This window comes from Callospermophilus lateralis, chromosome 1 (genome assembly GCF_048772815.1).
Source record: "Callospermophilus lateralis isolate mCalLat2 chromosome 1, mCalLat2.hap1, whole genome shotgun sequence".
Lineage (NCBI taxonomy): Eukaryota > Metazoa > Chordata > Mammalia > Rodentia > Sciuridae > Callospermophilus > Callospermophilus lateralis.
Genome location: NC_135305.1, coordinates 26,399,044 through 26,407,343, shown reverse-complemented (window position 1 = coordinate 26,407,343; position 8,300 = coordinate 26,399,044).

Sequence of the window (8,300 nt, the reverse complement as noted above, 5' to 3'; positions counted from 1 at the left end):
GTCAATTCTTCTAAATGAATTCTTATGTATTTCAAAAGTCCTAAGATTATTACAGAGAAGATTCTTAAAGTACTACAAAAAGAAAATGGTATCTGTGTAGGCAACTAATACTTGTTCAAAAAAAGGAGACTTACATCATGCCCAAATGTAGAGATTCATTTTGTATTCAACACCTTTTACATATCCTAAGAGTTTTAAAGCTAGGTACCAAGGTATGGTGATATGGCCTTCACATATCCAACTTCATAAATATTGTCCACATCTTCAAAATAGAAATCATATTATCATTTAAAAATTAAAAGTATACATTCAAAGGTATAAATGTTTTATGAAATATTTGCTCACTGTGTTTAATGATACATAATCCATTCCTTCTTATACTTATTTTAAAAATCTTAAATCTTTCTAGAAAGAATCTTGTTTTGTCCATTCTTTGTAATTCCCACGATGCCTAGCATAGTTCCTTGTATACAGTGAATCTACAGTCAATGGTAGACACCAGATTTCCTAATACTTTTGACAAATAGCTATTTTTTTCTCGTTCTCCATTTACACGTGTGATGATAGTGAAGGATGTAAAATAAATATCTCTCAATATTTTTCCCTTTGAAACTAATTTTTCAGATTAGGAAGAACCTGATTGTACTAATACACTCTGCCTCAGTTTCCCTATTTATGAAATGGAAGTTATAATCATTCCTGTGTCTTCAGGTTCTTGTCTAAATAAGTCAATGTTGGTAAATTGTACAGCAGAGTTCTATGTCAATGGCTTTATTAGTAGTGGTATTGGCATTATTATTAAAACGTCCCTTAGTGAGAGTCATAGAAGACTCCTACAATTGAAACCCATGAACTTGTCTGAATTAGTGTCCTCAGGTATCCTTTCTTTGGATTTCTTTCCCCAAAACAAATGGGGTTTTACTTTCTGAAGAGGAGAAGGGGGCACCAGAGCTGACTGGTGTGAACTCCCACTGAATAATAATAATCTTTTATTTGTAACAAATGGATTTTGGCAAGCTTTGACAAATCTCTATTTAAATTTCAATCAAAATATTTCTCTTGCAAATGAATGATCTTCTTGGGAAAGAGCCATTAAGTTATAAAAAGGCCCTGTATTTAAGTTCAGTGTTAAAAGATCTCTTATTTAAGGTTTTAATTAATTCACATTTAAATGACATAAAACATTACAACCTACCTCCCTACTACCTCTAAATAATCTTTCCCTTGTGGACTTATGCATGTATAAAATCTATCAGTGCTTTACAAAATTCAAGGAATCACAAACTAAGAATATTTCCAAATACCCACCAGCCCACCCAAAGCAGATATCTGAAGGGGACTGGTAGAGTAGGCATGTATTTTGTTATCTTAACTTCCTTTCCTTAATGATAAAAATATTTCTTTTTTACTTATACCAATTAAGAGGACATGTCCACTTCCTTTTTCCTGCAGTCACTATATAAAAAAGAGATGGCAGTTGCAAGGAATCAAAACTCTCAACAGCTGCTGTGCAGTTCTATAACGTAAGGAGGAAAGCGTCCACTCGTTCTATATAATGAATTATACTGGACATCTTTCCACAGCCTGTTTACAGCTGCTGACTCTGGGGACATAGGAAGCAATATCTCACTACAGAAATGCTTTCAGAATAAAGGCTCAAGAACTCTATTATATTTTCACAAAATGCTATTACAGGCATAGGAGATACGAAGTTGGGAAAGAAGTAATTAAATGAAAAGGTTATAGATGAAAAAAGAGCCTGGATAAAAAAAATTTAAAAAAAAGCAAAAACCTGGGAATAGCAAGAGATAAAGTAGCTAGAGGCATTTGGCCTTTTCTGAACAATTTTAGCGTCAGAATGTTTGGCAATCAGGAAAGGCACGTACTTGAACATTCTACTTTAGCTGGTGAAGCACAGCTCTAACCTCTCTATTTTTTGACATGAATCATTTCAAAGATCTTAAACTTCTACATGTCTTTTATATAGTCTCTTATCAGTACATTATTTCCCCTTCAAACCATTGATTTTCATCATTCGACAATACTTATACAGACCCTACTATGTGTCAGTCACCATTGTATGTGTTATAAATCCAGGAAGGTACAAATTACATAGACAAAAATATCTGTCCTCATGGCTATGAGTTCCAGGAGAAAGATAAGCAATAAACATGATGAGTAAATTACACTATGTTAGAAGAGAATTGAGTTCCATGGACATAAGGAAGATCAGAGTAACAAGGACCAAGTAAAGGGAGTTGGCAGGGGCTGTCAGTGATTTTAAATAGGGCTGCCTTGAACTCTCTATTATGAATGATCTCCAATTTATATTATTGGTTTAGTCAGATTTTTCACTGCTGTGACTAAAAGACCCTATGAGAATAATTTTAGGGGAAGAAAAGTTTATTTGGGGGCTCTACAGTTTCAGAAGTCTCAGGCCATAGACATCCAGTTCCACTCCTCAGGGCTCAAGGTAAGGCAGAACCACATGGCAGAAGAGTGTGGTTCCCCTTCACGATGAGCAGCTCACATGAGGATCAGCAAGCAGAGAGAGAGACTCTGCTCACCAGATACAAAATATACCAGAAAGGCATGACCCAATGACCCACCTCCTCCAGCCACACCCTACCTGCCTTCAGGTACCACTCAGTTTATCCCATCAGGGGGATTAATTCACTGATTGGATTAAGTCTCTCATAACCCAATCATTTCTCCTCCAAACCTTCTTGCATTGTCTCACCCACAAGATTTGGGTCACACTTCACATTCAAACCATAACAGTTATTAAGGGGACAAAGCAAAACGTAGAAGGCTTCCACTTGTACATTTTAGGAATAAACGTATTTGCTTTTATATGCATTGCCTGTCTATGAAAAGAGCACAATAAATCATCAACATGGTTGCCTACAGGTGGGGAACTAAATGTCAAGAGGGAAAAGCTTTTTAATTTACCCCTTTTTTATTTTTAAATCTTAAGCTATGCATCAGTTATCTAAATATTTTAATTAATTCTTTAAAGTTTCAAAGAACCCAAAACAACCTATATTAGTAAAAATAAATTGTTTGGCAAAAAATCTGTGAATATAAAATGAGTTATCTATATTTGAATCTGCCAAATTAAACCATCTACATTTAATACTATAATGATAGCAAAAGATGTGTTACCTTGAAACTAATCCCAAGAAAGAAAAATAATTTTCAGCAAGTAATAGTAAAAAATATGCAGGACGAAGTAGCCAAATATTTTCACCATTTTTGTCCTTTCTATTCCCTCCTTTGATCTGCTTTATTCCAATTTCAATGCTCATTCCATTTGAAAATGAAAAAGACTACATTCTCCCCTTCTCCCACCCACCTTTAACATGTAGAAATCTAATTTGCCTTCCTTTACTGGCACTATGCACAGATTGGCCTGACTGGGATTGTCTTTACCAATAATACTTCCAGTACTCACAGTAATCACCACCCACCCATTGATTTATGGCTCTGCCAGTGACTTGATATATCACAGCATGTACCAGAAGGCTGGGGTACAACTGGAACAGCCTGTCTTCAATTTTTTAGTTACAAAAGAAAAATCTCTATTAATACTAGTTGCATTTTAAAATATTAAAAATTTTTTTACCTCTGCAAACTATTTTGAACACCTTGTTCTTTGATAATATTATAACTAAGTAATGTCGTCTGAGGTCAGTTTTTATGACTTGGGCAACCTCCAGATTTCTATTGGAGATGGTCAATCCTGGCCCTGCCAGTGCCAAGAAGCCTTAAAAATTAACACAAACTTAGTGACCCAGGGAGTCAAGACCCATGTAAAGAGAACTAAGATTCCCTGCCTGCTTATCTTCAGTTCCAAGAAGTAGCTACAGCTACCCCTCACTTTAGGTTTGTCAGTGACTATTTAAAGTATTATTCTATTTTAAAGGTATGATATTATACATACTCATCTTATACTCTCAATTTTTGTACTTTAACACTCTCTTGAGCCATAGTGAGGTTCTTTTTAGGGCATGACTTATTTTTAAATTCTTTGTTGTTATTCCTGACATTACCACCTAGCCCAGTTTATAATATTGTCAGTGTCTGGCATATTTTCCCATCAGTGTTGTTTTTTGGGGGGGGCGGGGGGGGGGGTTCAGGTAGGTGGCAAATGTGGTTTGGTTTTGCTTCCTGGTCTGTGTTGGCAAAAATCCCAAACATTGGTAAGAATTGGATAAATGTCCTGGATTCTTCCTTACACCCTTTGCAGTTCCAGAGAATAAGGGAAGGAGGGAAAGGGATTCTATTTGCCTATTTCTCCATGAGTAGGCAAGAAGCAAAAAGAAAAACAGAAGTTTGTTGAGACAGGAAATTAAATTTCAAATGTACTAGGAAGTAGCTGAGAATTTTCAGCTACAGAAACCAACTCAAGTCCCAAATCTACTACTACCAGAAACCTCAGAAAGAATTTTCTTTCTCCGTTTTTTTTTTTTTTTTTTAAATAATGAATGTCATCCTCATTCTGATTGCTTATTGTGAAGAAGCTACTCTAGTAGCAGTTTGATCAGCATGACTGAACAGGTTTCATTCTTCATTCTTCTCCTACATATTTCCATTTTACTATTCAGGATTATAATAATAATTATTATTATACTAATAGAAACCCAATCACAGAAACTAAAGAGCCTAGGCTATAGAGCCCTCTTTGGGAATGGAGCTCCAACAATTTCAGAAATCTGTTTCTTCCCAACTCTGCTCTCATTTCCTCAAGTTGCTTCTCTCTCAGGCTCACTTTCTCTGCACAGTGACCACATTCATATTCTAGCAGTTCAGCAAAGAATGTGCTATTTCCCAGGTTGTCCCAGGAAAGACCCTTATTGGCCCCTGTAGATCATGTGCCATCACTGAGCCAATTGCTGTAGACAAGGCTCTGTGCTTTGATTGAACAAGTCTAAGTCAGGTGCCTGCTGCTAGAATCCTCAGTAGTAATATCAGTTCAACCTGGACCAGAAGGAGGAAGATTGTGCAAGGTGTTTGTCAAAGAAAAATGAGAATATCATTAGCAGAAAGAGAAATGGATGCTTCAGGGCCAGGACTACAGAGGCCAAAGAGGTGCCACAGGGCCAAAGATTAAGAGGACACTCATTTATCAGGTTCAAACAGGGTGGGTTTTGAGAGTGAGCATCTCCTCCCTCACCTTCCTCTAGAAAGAGCCATAGATGCTAAGCAAGCAAAAAACAAAATATATATTACATCCACATTCAAAATTATTTCCCAGAGGGCCTGCACTTCTTACCAGCAGAGATTCATTTCTTCGGCTAGGCAATACATGTCCAGAAATACCTTAATTTCTAATTTCATTTTTCTCTCCTCCTCCTCCTCCTCCTCTTTCTCCTCCTCCTTCTCCTTCTTCTTTTTAATTTTCCCAAACATGGAAACAGAAGAGGACAAATCTTTAAGTCAACAAAAGTTTCCACTACACATGTTAATGATAGAATACCAGTAATAGATTATTGCCTCCAGGCCAAACACCTTTTGAAAGCTGAATCCCATAACAGTGTGGAATTCTTTGCTGGTATGCAACATCTGGGAAGGTTTATCTGGAGTTCTGATGATAGTGCTACAGAAAGAAGGATGAATCCTGCCAACAACAAATCCTTAGGTATTCAGGTTACTGGCATCTTTGAAAGCTTAATTTTCCCCTACAGCAAGGCTTTAAGGAAAAACTTGAAGAGTTATGAATTGTGTGTCCCTCCTAGGCCTAAGGGTAAAAATCAGTCTCTAAGCCACAAGGTAAGTAAGCCAAGTGCCTCCTACATTTAGCACTAATAAACACAATTTTTTCCATCCCTCATATCCCAGTAATTCAATCATCCATCCTTTTCTGGGTCTTTGGTTGCCTTTAGCAAAGAAAACAGCTTTCATAACTGAAATATATCTGCCTCTCATAACAATCAAGTTTCAAAATTTTCATCCACTTAATAATGATCATATAAATCAAGGATTCTATTATTAGTCGGAGGCTACAGTTGGGAATATGGTTGTCCATTATGTCAACCCATAATAGATCCAAGTATTACCTAGAAACCAAAGTGGCTTGCTCCATAGACTCCAGCTGTCTGCATCTGGAGGCAGACAGTTCAAGTGCAAATCTTCACTAATAAGAGATTAGTTGACAAGAGTTTCACATATACATGTTATTAATAGACTACCAAGTCAGCCCCTTCCAGGGTCAGTCCTAGTTAAAAGCCCCACCTTTTCCACTGTAAGGGAAAGCCCTGGAAAAAGAGAGAGAAATGACCAAGACCCGAGGTCATACAGACAGGAATTCCTAAAAGGAAGAAAAGGCTTAATTTTCTGCTACAGTTAGAGTTTAAGGAGAAACTAGAAGACTTATAAATTGTGGGTCCCTCTTAGAACTAAGGGGAAAATCAATCTTTAAACCACAAGATAAATAAGTCAAGTGCCTCTTAAGTTTAGTACTAATAAAGACAATTCACTTTTATTTGTTATTCTAAGCTATGTCACCACAGATACAGCTGCCTCTCTTAACCAGATGACAGTAAACCTTAGAATCTTATAACTCACTCCCGTATTTATTGAGCAGCTTTCTCCATATAAAATGCCTTCCACTGGAAGGGCCTGCAAGGAGAGATGGTAGCCAGAAAGTTTGGTGCCCTCAGCAACTGTCCTTTCACAGTGACCATTTGTTTTCTATTCCATTGGCAATTAACAAATCCACATTCTGGTTGTAAATGTTGGAGTCAGTATGTTGAGAATCAAATTTCTGTCCCCACAAAGCTTAAAGACAGATGTTAGACCAGGGCACTTCTACAAAGCAAAACACTTCTACACTCCCAAAACTCTGCAGTGTAAAACCCAGAGTTCTCCCAATCTATCTTTCACCAGATATCAAATTGACCAAGCATTGGCCACTTAGGCACACAATTCTTTGAACTATCAGTCTTCAAACTGGAAAAATTAGATTCTATAAATACCTTTTTAAATTCTTCCCTGGCCTAAGAATACTATCAGATGAACTCTTTGCAAAAGATGATAATTTGCAGTAGACTCTTTAAATTATTGAGTGCAATAAATACTTACATGCAAAGGGCTGTGCTACATGTGGTGGACAATCCCAGGCTGAAAAGGATAGGGCATCAACCCTTAGAGTTGGTGCTCCAGAAGAGGAGCACAATAATAACTCTCTTGAAAGGAAAACTGTCCTAATTGCTGTGTTAAAAGTATAAATATGGGCTGGGGATATAGCCCAGTGGTATAGTGCTTGCCTAGTATTTATGTGGCCTGGAGTTTGATCTCCAGTACTACCAAAAAGAAATAAGAAAAAAAGGCATAAACTATACTGTACTGACATTGTATAGAAAAGGAAAAGATTTAGTTACAACTATATCTCAGAGAATACTTCCTGGAAATTACTGGGACTGCGCTAATTCCAAGGAGAATTACAATCCAAGCAAAGGGGAGGTGAGGTGGGCTCAGCAGTTCTGGAAACATGCCTCCCATGTGACTGGGCATCTGGACCTTGGCAAGGAGGCATGTATTTTGAGACCAGATGGCCAGGTGAGAGACAAACTGGGAGGACTCTGTGTCTTAAACCACAGAGTTTGGAGGTGCAGAGTGCTTTGCCACATATGGTATCATGATTATTTAAACCTTAAACTATCATGGGTATAGTTTTTAAACTCCTCCTTTGTAAAAAGACACATCCATCCCAATTGCATTCACAGTTGTCCTCCATATCCAAGGTTCCACATTTTTGGATTCAAATAACTGCGTATCAAAAATAATTTGGAAAATTTTTTTTTTCATCTGTACTGAACATAGATATTTTTTTCTTCTTACTGGGCCCCAAACAATGCCATATAACACCTATTTACACTGCATTTACAATTGTATTAGGTAGTATAATCCAGAGATGATTTTAAATATATGGGCAGATATGCATAGGTTACAGGAACTTGAGCATCTCCAGGTTTTTATACCCATGGGAAGTCCTGGAACCAATCCCTCACTAATAGAAGGACTTCTGATCCCTCTTTCATTGTTTTGCTTCCTTCAAAAGATTTATCTGCCCAATAAATACCTCAAAACAAGAGCATCCAAACTATGAGCCCAATAAAAACCCACGGTATCCAAGCAGAGAACAATGTCACCTTTTACTCTGAACCGAGACAGGACTGCAGCAGGAGAAATGCCTAGGAGCCTAGCTTAGGTGGTGTTTTCTCAGCATCTCAGAGAGACCTCTCTGGCTCCTTCAGGAAAGGTGTGCTCCTCTGCCTTCCTAAGCTTCAATCAGCCTG